We start from the raw sequence: 11,534 nt of genomic DNA on the forward strand, positions 1-11,534 counted from the left end.
TGTCAAAAATTATTATTTTAAGAATTACCAACTATTATATTATAATTAGACATAATTCGTTTTGTATGGTTTCACTGGAGACGCATCCTGTTGATTCGTGTGTGTGTTAATATTCTTTTTGTCAGCCGTTTAATGTTAAATATGGCCGTTGAATTTATTTGCAGCATTCGCATGTGTAATTATAATAATTTTTTTAAATTACTGTGTGTTAGAAATAACAATATTAAATCTATCAGATGTACAGTTTTGTCGTTGGCCTCCCTTTAAGGTTACAAGCGTTGAACTTTTTAAATCTGATGGTCCTGGGGAAAAAATATTATAAAAATATTGAATAATAAAATATATGGTTAGTACTTCGTATTTTCATATAAATTTTTAAACTTTTTATTATGTTAGAAATAATTAAAACGAACAAAATGAACTTTATATTGGTATATTACTTGTAATTCAAATTTTAATTGTTTTTGTTTACATAGCAAATTTTAAAAAACCATGGCATCAGCATGTTAAAATTGAAATCTCTGCTACAGAAAATGAGTGTGATGCACCAAAAAGAAAAAAAAAGCCAAAGAAGTTCATCTGTTGGTAGTGATTTTGAAGGTAAACCTATTATTTTTATACTTCTATTATTTCTTTGAAAATACGATATTGTTATAATTTTCTATTTAGATTGTAGCTTATCAATAACACCGATCAAGAAACATGTATCAAGAAATTTTACTGAATTATTGACAAGGAAATCTGAAGATTTAGAATATGAACTGCAATTTAGTACATTACATGCTATAGAAATCGTAGCTAGTTCATCAGCATCATGCATAGTAATTTAGATTATGAACTACCACCTGTATCATCATCTGCTGTACAAATCACTGCTAGTTCCTCAGCCTCATGCATATCTGATAATGTTATAAATAAGGTAATATAATAGCCATTTTATCTAATTTAAGTACTGAAATAATTCAATTTTAATTTGAAAACTCAAATATTATGTTATAATATAATATATTATATCTATTATCAGTGTTATATCCAATATCCAGTGATCTTTATATCTATTAAATAATAATAATAATATTAATTTATGTAATCATTTATTAATAGTTCAATTAATCAAGATAATATTAACAATCAATGAATTAAATGTGTTATAAAAATTGAACTTTTTAAATTGTAACTAGTAAAATATTAATACATCAAATTTATATATTATAATATTACTAAACAAAATTAGTACTTGAACCAATTTTTTTTTTATGTGTACTATATTTTTCTAATTAGTAGCAGGCAATAATTCAGGTTGAACATGCTAATGAAATGCAGATATACTCATATGAACCAGATATCCCTTGTAATACCTTATACGATAATACCGGTGAGTGCAGTTATACTTTAAAATTTAATTGTTTTAAAAGTGATAAAAGTGGATCAAATTAAATTGGAAGAATGGAACTTCTTTTGTAAGTCATAAAATATTGCTTACATAAAAAAATTTATGTGGATGGCTTTTTTTCTAATATTATTGATTTAGTTATGTTTAAAACATTATAATATATAAATTAATTAGGTATTAATAGGAATTTATATATTTTTTTCTAAGTCATGATATGCTAAATTTCTAAAAAAATACCAATTACAAATGCAATATATTTAAGTACAAGTGGGTTAAATAATTTTAAACTACCACTCGACTATTGACTACATCTTTCATTAATAAATTTATTAATCAGATTCTTTTCTATTATTATAAACTATTGAAATATGTATTTTAGCTTAGATGCGAAGCTGAGAAGGTATGGGTTTTACTATGATGTGTTTTTTTTTTTTGTGTCTTACCACTTTTTCTCAGCTCTCACCGAACCGATTTCTTNTTTTTTTTTTTTGTGTCTGTTACCACTTTTTCTCAGCTCTCACCGAACCGATTTCTTTCAACGATACGTCAAAAGATCACAAATCGTATCTAGTCGAAGACATTACTCTCAAAAATTGAAAAAAATTCCCTTGTTCCCCGTAAATGGAGGAAACCTCCAAAAAAATTACAAATTTAAAAATCGCTAATTTTCGAAATTTTTTCAATTTTTTTTACTAAAAACTGCCGTAACTTTTTCAAAAATGAACATATCAATATAATTTTTTTTTTTATAGATGCTTGATTTCTTGACCTATTATTTGGTATATTTTTTTTGTAAATTTGACACTTAACCTGCCCACAGGAAAATATTTAAAATGACAAATTTTTCACCAAAAATTAACTTTTTCCACTTAACTATTGAAAATGTTCCAGAAATACTGCGTCCTTTAAACATATATCAAATTAAAGCTTATTTTATGTAATATAAAATGAAAAAAAAAATTTGTCCCGACGACCTATCTTCTATGCGCAAATGGCTACCGTATTCAAAAATATGCTATTTTTCTATTAAAATTCTAGGTTTTGTATTTTATTTTATTTTAAAATATCTTATTAGGAGAATATATTGACTTTCATGAGTATTATATAATTTAATTGACATAGAACAAAGGTCATAAGACATAAGAAATTAAACTTATTAAATTTTTTTTACTTTTTTAAAGTCAAAAAAGTAATTTTTATTTTTGATTTAGCTTAAATAGCCAATTTTTTAACTTCGATGCCAATTTTTTATATGTAAATACTAATTTTTAATAATATTAAAACTTTGAAATGAAAAAAAAAGTCTAATTGCAGATTTGAAAACATTGCAAAAAGTTGATTTAGAATGGTATATTTTTGTTACTAATGAAAGTTCCTTGTAGTTGAGTGCATTTATTTATAGTAACAAACAGTTTTTATTGAAATTTATTGTATCAAGCCCTTTAAATTTTTATACACGTAAAAATAAAGCAAAATACAACTTCTTTATTATTTTTATAATTTCTCTGTTTAAATATCAATTTTATACTAAATTTAATAATTATAATTAGTATTTATTCATATATTATATTTTAAAATCAAAGAACTACTAATAAGGATATAATCAAAGAAATAAGAGTTGATGTTGCTTTCGAAATAATCCACCAATTTCTCTAAATGAAACACTATTTACAGATTTGCTTCGAAGCGTTTCTTATGATAGTGATTTTAATCACTGTCAAATATCATCTATACTTGTTCCATCTATGCCTGTCTACACTGTGTCTCGACCCCACTGTGCTACCGTTTTTTATTAAATAATGGCTAAAAACGACGTAAAAGACTTTTTAATAGCTTATATTCCAGCTTGGGACTTATATTCCAATATATTCCCGTTTTTGAAGGTAAGTTTTACATTTATTATTTTTAAATTAAAATTTAAAATTTATGAAATATTAAAATAATTAAAAAATGTTAACTAAACAAAAATTAACGGGATGCAAATTTTAAACTATTACATCAAACTAAAATGAATTAATCTAAAACACGTATTTCAAGGCGTGTTTATAAATGCATTATGTAATTTTAAACAAGGTAAATTATTCAAGCTAATTTATCATTTTTTCCACACACGTAGAAAATATATTGTAACATGAATTTTGTTAACAAAAAAAAATATAATTTCATCAAATAAAGTAATTTATAAAATTATGTTACATGAGTAGAAAATGACATTGACTTGAATACTTTGGCTTTATTAAATCCTGATATGGTAAAATCTTATACCTTCTATTGGTCATAGGGCTAGATTCATGTCAAACCTTGAAGATTGGCGATCAATAATTTCAGGAACCCAAGATGATACTGTGAGCCTATATTTAAATTTTTTTTAAATTATTTAAACATTAAAATATATTTAAATTTTGGTGGCATAATGACCAATATTATAAAATATCAATTTTATCATTGCTGTAATAAAATTATTGAAAAATCATATTTCTAGTCTAGCGATCAAGCGTCGAGTAGTTCGCTTTCTACACCAACTTATGAAAATATATTAATGAATCGCATTGATAGTTATAGCAGTTTATCTGAGGTAAAATAAAAAGTTTATTATTTTTTCTTTTAAAGAGGTAATATAAATGTGATGGCTTAAGTGAATTTTTAATTAAAAAAATTGAGCTAAACATTTTTAGTGTCTGTTAATTACACTTTGTTAAACAAAATATTTTTAATTTTTACTTTTATTGTGTGTTCATTTGTACTGAACTATAAAAAATATTTCTCATATTAAAGAAGACGGAAAAATAATTATTAAATAAATAATTTTCTTTCAAATTTTTCCAAATAAATAATTGAGTTTCATATTTTAGATTGCTGTCACATCAGATTCAGCCTCGTATAGTGATTCAATATACACTAATCTTGGTAAAACATCACCTTGTATTGAACCACTTACTTAAGCTAGCACAGATATTGAGCCTAATCATTCAACATCAATTACTGAAATACCAAAATCAGTAAGATATAATTTATTGAATTTAATAAATTTATTGGTATAATTGTTTTAATTATTTTCAATAATTTATTTTTATAGTTGGGTTAAATCACTACATTTAATGCAAATTTTCTCTGAATTTTATTTAGAAATTTTACTAAACTGACTTAATCTTAATAAGCTTTTAATTTTTAATTTTTAATTTCTTGTTAAAAAATATATTTTTACATGATATTATAAACTTATTTATTTATTTTATATAATAATTGTTATGTTTTATTTATTGGACTGTTAATAAATACTAATTTTATAAACTTATTTTTTTCAGGAGGATTTACAGTTACTTCAAAGTTCTAATGAGGGAAAAGCAATATTAGTAACCTACCAAGAAACTGGGCTTCTTGATAGTATTGGACGGAGAAGATTGTGCCATATTATTATCAATAATGAACTTAAAGATAATGTTGACCGTAAAGTTTCTTCTACAAGATAACATGAATTAGCTTACCAAATTCCCACTATTTTTAAAAAAGAAAACACCTCTACTTATTTTATTCCTTACATTTCATATGGTCCAAAATTAAAAAAAACTGCAAAAGGGAAACTTCTTGAATGCTTAAATAATCGCAAGTCTGGGCTTATTGGTTCTTCCAGAAGTAACTCACCATCATTGTATGGTAGTTCTTCTCCAGGTCTTCATTTATCAGAAGTATTGCAATGGTTCTTGAACAGTGAAACTATTGATCCAATTAACGTTGAAGATAATTGTATATGGTTACAAAATTCAAATGATCCATGGGATTTAGTTGAAAAAAATTGGTCAATAACTGCTAATTATAAACTTCAAAAACTGTTATCAAATGATGGAGAATCTATTGCGGAATATATGGCTTTGTACCCAGCATTAAAAACATCTATTGGCTATACACTTGTACGTAATATAAACAGTAGAATAATTTTATTAAAAACACAAATTATACTTTTAATTTTCTTTTAGTTCTTAAAAGATTTTGATATAGCATACCCAACATACAGTGATAAGTTATTTATTAATTTTCCAATTTTTAAGAACATAATATTTAACTCAAATAGTTAACTCAGCTAACTCAGCTAAGGAAAAGTCGAAAAAAATCGAGAGAACTCACAATTAATGAACGCTTAAAAAAATATATAGAATTAAGTTCTGAAGGTCTGTTTATTTTTTTTTTAATTAATTCAATTCAACACATTTTTTTTCAATACTTATTAATACATATCTTAATCAGTGGCAGATCTAGTGGGAAGGCACAATTGGGCGGGTCACCTCCTTTAACTATCATTTACTACTTAAAAAAATGCATAATTGAACGATATAGTAAACAGAAAAATTGATTGTCTAGAAACTTTTTGTGCCCCCCTTTTAAATATTCTGAATCTGCCCCTAATATTAATGAACAGCTAGATGAATATTTCTTTATTCATTTTCTAAATATAATTGAATAATTTTAGAAGATCATGAAGTATCCAATATTACTGCCCTTCTTTGTTTGCCATTTCTTATAACAGCAATCAGTTCAGAGGGAAAAAAAACAATGGCGACCATCAAAACTTGAGATGCAGGAGGGTTTTATTACACATCTACATAGTAACGCAGAAGTTGAAGAAACACTTACCCGAAGAAGAAATAAATTGATTACTTTTAACTTTTAAGTTTTAGCTTGGATGCAAAGCTGAGAAGATATTTTTATGTGACTATCATTTATTTTCTCTGCTATAACTTGACCTACTTTTTTCAATGATACGTCAAATGACTACAATTCGTATCTAGTTGAAGATATTACCCTCAAAAATTGAAAAAAAATTCTTATTTATCAATGAAACAGTTACTTATCCCATGTTCTCCATACAGACAATTAAAATCATTAATTTCTAATGTTTTCAAAGTATTTATTGACGAATTAAGTTTGATATGATAGGTTTCAACTATAAAATTAAATCATTTTACTTTAAAATTTAATAATTTTTTTACTCTATTGTGTGTACTACCACTAGACTATAATATTCCAAATTTTTTGGTAACATGTTGCTATATAAATCATTTCTAAAAAAAAAGTGATAGTTAATTTCTCCTGAATTAACAATGGATTTTTACAATTATAATAAAATTTTATAATACGCTCAATTGAGTAAATCTTTTTAACAACTTTGTTTTGATTGGTTTATTTAGTTAAAGCAAATCATTAAAATTAATTAAGTTATAAATATTTCAATTGTAGAATCTTTTTAAACACCAATAGTTACTAGGTAATGATATCTATTATTTCTATTTCAGTTATCTATTACGATAAAAATGCAAAAAATATTGAGCTACTCTGATAAATTTACTATAAATAGTAATTATAAAACTTCCTAACTGCATATTAATCTTAACGGTACAATTTTTTTAATTCTCATAAAATTTTCTATTTAATGATGTAAATTTCAAACTTGCCAATTGAGCTAAAAATTATGGTAAAATAAATTAATTTTTTTTTATTATAAACATTCACAAAAATCAACTTTAAACGATTAAAAAAATAGGTTATACATGTAATTTTCCTTATTTAACATATTAATAATCAAAATCTATATTAATTTAAAACAAATTTTTTTTGTTCTTAATTATTTTTTTTTTATATGTAAATAATATGTAATATAAATAATATGTAATAATATTAAAACTTAGAAGTAATAGAAAAAGTTTAATTGCACATTTGAAAACATCGCGAAAAGTTGATTTAGAAAAGTATATTTTTGTTTCTGATAAAAGTTCCTTTTAATCAAGTATATTTATTCATATGTAACAAAAATTTTTTATTAATCAATCCCATTAAATTTTTATACGCATTAAAAGTATATGAATATACAACTCCTTTTTATTTTTATAATATCTCCGTAATAATTACAATATTATATTATTGAATATCACTTTCATACTAAATTTAATTACTGTAATTATTATGTATTCATATATTATAATTATAAATCGGGATAAAATTAAGGGAATAAGTGTTGTTGTTTTCGAAATATCTACCAATATTAAAAAAAAATCTTGCTTTTCTGATAAATTTACTGTAAATAGTAAGTATAAAATTTTCTGACTGCATATTTATTTTAATAAATACCATTTTTTTTTTATTTAATGATGCCAATTTCAAACTTGCAAGTTGAGCTAATAGTTATAGTAATAAATTTAATTTTTTTTTTTATTATAAACTTTCACTTGAAAGGACAAAAAGAAGTAGGCTAAAAATGATTACTTTTAACATATTAAAAAACAAAATCAATAATAATTTGAAAACAATTAATTATAAAAATTATATATTATATTTTTGAATCTATATTTACTTATCAGGATATGAATAAGAAAATATGAGTTGATGTTGCTTTCNGGATATAATTAAAGAAATAAGAGTTCATGTTGCTTTTAAAATATTTCACCAATTTCTTAAAATTAAACACTATCTACAGATTTGCATCGAAGCGTTTCTTATGATAGTGATTTTAATCACTGTCAGATATCATTTATATCTGTCCCAACTATGCCACGTCTATACTGTGCCGCGACCCCACTGTTCTACCGTTTCTTTTTATATATCATATCTTCTCCTTTTTCCGCGCCTTAATTCCAACTACTTGGGGTTGGCCACCCTTATCCTAAATTTCTACTTGACACGGTCTCTCACATCAGCTGTCCTCATATCGCATTCAATTACATCCCTCCATCTCTTTTTTGGTAATCTTCTACCTCTTCTTTCTATAACTGTTCTTACAGCTTCCGATTCTTCTCTCCTCATAACATGACCAAACCATCTAAGTCTATTTTCTCTTGTATTATCCACAATTGACGTTACACCTATACTCCCTATTATATGTTCGTTCCTTATTCTATCTTTTCTAATCACTCCACTCATCGATCTAAGCATTCTCATCTCTGCTACACTCTTTCTCTGCTCTACTTTCTTGTCAGCCACCCAATACTCTAAACCAAACAACATAACTGGTCTTACTGCAGTCCTGTAAAATTTACTTTTCAGCCTTATTAGAATTCTTTTATCGCATAACATACCAGACGCCTCTGTCCACTTTATTCACATGCACTTACCCTGTGTCTTACATTCTCGTCAACAGCTGATCTTCACACCTCTAGCCTTTGATTAATTTCCTCCCTATTTTCTCGTATTAACACTATATCGTCGGCGAACAACATGCGCCACACAGCATCTCTCCTCGTTTTTCTCTAGTAATTTTATCCATCACTATAGAAAATAAGTAAGGGCTTAAAGCAAAATCTTGGTGCACTCCTAATTATACCCTAAAACCTTCTGATACTCCTACACTTTTTACCTTGGTAGAAGTACCATAATACAAATCTTCTATTATATTAATATACCTTTTCGGGCACTTTTTATCATTAATGCTCACTTTAAAACTCTCTCGGCACTATCATACACTTACTCTAAATCTATAAATACCATACTCAGCGTTTTATTCTTTTCCGTAATTTTTTAGTTGTCTCACACAAAATAATGGCTCCATTGTTGACTTACCAGACATAAATCCAAACAGGTTTTTAGGTACCGATGTCTCATTTCTTATTCTCTTATCTATTATCTTTTGCCAAATTTTCATACTATGACATATAAATGTATGCTAAGAAATGCAATAATTTATTTAAGAATGTTAAAAACAAAAATTTAAAAAAAGTGTTTTATATATAAATCATAAAATAATGTATGTCATAGTAAAACAATTCATAACAGCAAAAATTATAAATCAGTATTCAACAGAAGTATAATTATCATTATTCAAAATTTAAAATACATAAAATAATAACGTTAACATAAGAAATTGTTATCATTAAATTAACGCCTGATGAATCTAAGGTAGGCAAATATTATGATATTTGAACCTACAATTTCGTATTTTCTTTATCATTGATTGTTCCAATTGTTGTGTATAGTACTTAATTTAAGTTTTAGTTATAAATATTTAAAAAAAAATTTTTTTTGCAGCTCTCAATATCTACTAATAAATATAATTAAATCATAAAACTTGTAATCAATATATAATTAAGGAGGTAGGCATTATTGTTGCTTTAGGAATAATCCTACAATTATTTCTAAAAATTAAACACTATCAAATATTTTTCTATGATAATGATATTAATTTTAATTACTGTCAGATATTATTTGTACTATTATGTCTATACAATCATTATATTTAATATAATATATATATAAATGTATTTTTTTATTAATACGTATATTTATCATACATAAAGAACAAATGGCTCATATTCATAGGATCGACTACAATAAAATATTTAGCTATAACTAGTTTTTCTTCATCCTAATAAATATTTTAAAATAATATAAAATATAATTTTTCTTAAAATTAATGTTCGGGTGACTTATTCTTAAATTTGCAAAATAAATAAATTTTCAAATGTATGCATACAATTATTTTCTATAAAAAAATAATTTATTTCATCTCTTAAAAAGAATTGTAATACAACTTTTTCATAATTCTATTTTTTGCACACACAAAAAAAATTAGCAATTAAATTAAAACCCACAAAATGTTATTAAATTTCAGCTGTAACAGTTTCTTCGAACAATTTATTAATAATTAAAATAGTATGGCATTAAGTGATATATTTTAATCTTCGTATGCAATTTTTTTTAAGTTGTTACATTTATTATTAATAATGTTAATTAAAATTTTCAAAAAGTTGGATGCCTCCTGTGAGGTTTGAACTCACGACCCCTGGTTTACGAGACCAGTGCTCTGCCACTGAGCTAAAGAGGCACGCTGCGAGAGGCTGATGAAACAAACGTATATAAGCGCAATATAATTTTATAAATGATACATGTCATGTTATAAAAAAAAGCATTTCTACAAAATAATCTTTAATAACTCTTCAGAAAAATTACTTTTTATTTTATTTATGTTTTTTTTATACTTAGATAATAAATATTAGTATATGTTTATTTCTTAATATAGCTCATAAATATTTGAACGTTAGGATCATATCAACTCAATATTGTCATTTTAGTCATTGAGAGGGACGGGCAAACATATACTTAAAAAAAATTCAATTCCTACACTCCTGATTTAAATATTACTACGGACACCTATATATATATATACATTTAGAAATTATCTAAATTTGATAAGATACTTATTTTCTAAGAAACTACTGGTAGTTTTAAATTTTTGTAAAGAGAGAATATAAATATAAAATATTTGGTTCGAAAAACTCAAAAAAGATATACATGTATGTTTATTTTTACAAACTGTATACTTCTTTAAGAATAGTTTGTTTTGAAAGTTATAAATTTTTAGAATTAATTTAGTAAATATCCCACTTTATTTTGATGTGATAATATTTTAATAAAAAACAAAATAATAAAATAAAAAAACTTATAATACTAAGACTAAATAAAAAATATTATACTATGTATGTAGTATACTTATGAATTCAATCCGATATTATCTTTAAATAAATCAAGACATTTTATTTTGAATATGAATATAATATTAAAGTCAAATTTTTAATGTTTATGATTTTTAATTTTTTTAATAATATGAGGCGTTTGTAATAAATATCACCTGTAAATTAATTTATGTTAAACTTCTACTTAGTGCAATAATACGATTTTAGACCATTTTTTGTACATATTTTTTTAAAACAAGAGGGTGCTATTATATTAATATTTTTTTTAAGTCTAGTATAATAATGATGTTTACATAATGGTATATATTTTTTATGTTTAAATATTAACAATAATGAGCATTTATATAAAAATTTATTAAATTGAGATTATTTAGCTCTTTAAATATAAAATCTGTACTTGTAAATACTGGTAATTTTAAAATAAATTTTATAATCTTATTCATAGTTATTTTAATTTTATTCAAATAGATATCATGTGCACTCTCTCATATTTTAATTCAATAAGTTTTTGTCGACTGAACTAAATACATATAACTTATATTTTTTAACAAATTAATATCTTCCTAAACACATAAAAAGTTTTCTATTTAGGATTACTAAATTATCTATGTTATTTTAATTGAAAATCAATAAATAATTTTAAGTATTTTTATATTTGATATTTTAGTATATTTAATGGAATCCGC

At 24.2% G+C, this 11,534-nt stretch overlaps 1 long non-coding RNA gene, 1 other non-coding gene and 1 pseudogene across 2 annotated transcripts; 2 read left to right on the plus strand and 1 right to left on the minus strand.

Annotated features, from left to right (window-relative positions):
- LOC126904039 (uncharacterized) lies at nt 1-1,040 on the plus strand. The gene is made up of 3 exons (XR_007703650.1): nt 1-346; nt 477-600; nt 670-1,040. It is a non-coding gene; the product is annotated as an uncharacterized LOC126904039 (long non-coding RNA).
- Nucleotides 1,041-4,698: 3,658 nt separating this feature from the next.
- On the plus strand, nt 4,699-5,503 carry LOC126903856 (uncharacterized; annotated as a pseudogene).
- A 4,624-nt stretch (nt 5,504-10,127) lies between these two features.
- Nucleotides 10,128-10,199, minus strand: Trnat-cgu (transfer RNA threonine (anticodon CGU)). Its single transcript has one exon. It is a non-coding gene; the product is annotated as a tRNA-Thr (tRNA).
- Nucleotides 10,200-11,534: the final 1,335 nt, after the last annotated feature.

Source organism: Daktulosphaira vitifoliae, unplaced genomic scaffold (assembly GCF_025091365.1).
Source record: "Daktulosphaira vitifoliae isolate Bord-2020 unplaced genomic scaffold, ASM2509136v1 Scaffold_4, whole genome shotgun sequence".
Classification (NCBI taxonomy): domain Eukaryota; kingdom Metazoa; phylum Arthropoda; class Insecta; order Hemiptera; family Phylloxeridae; genus Daktulosphaira; species Daktulosphaira vitifoliae.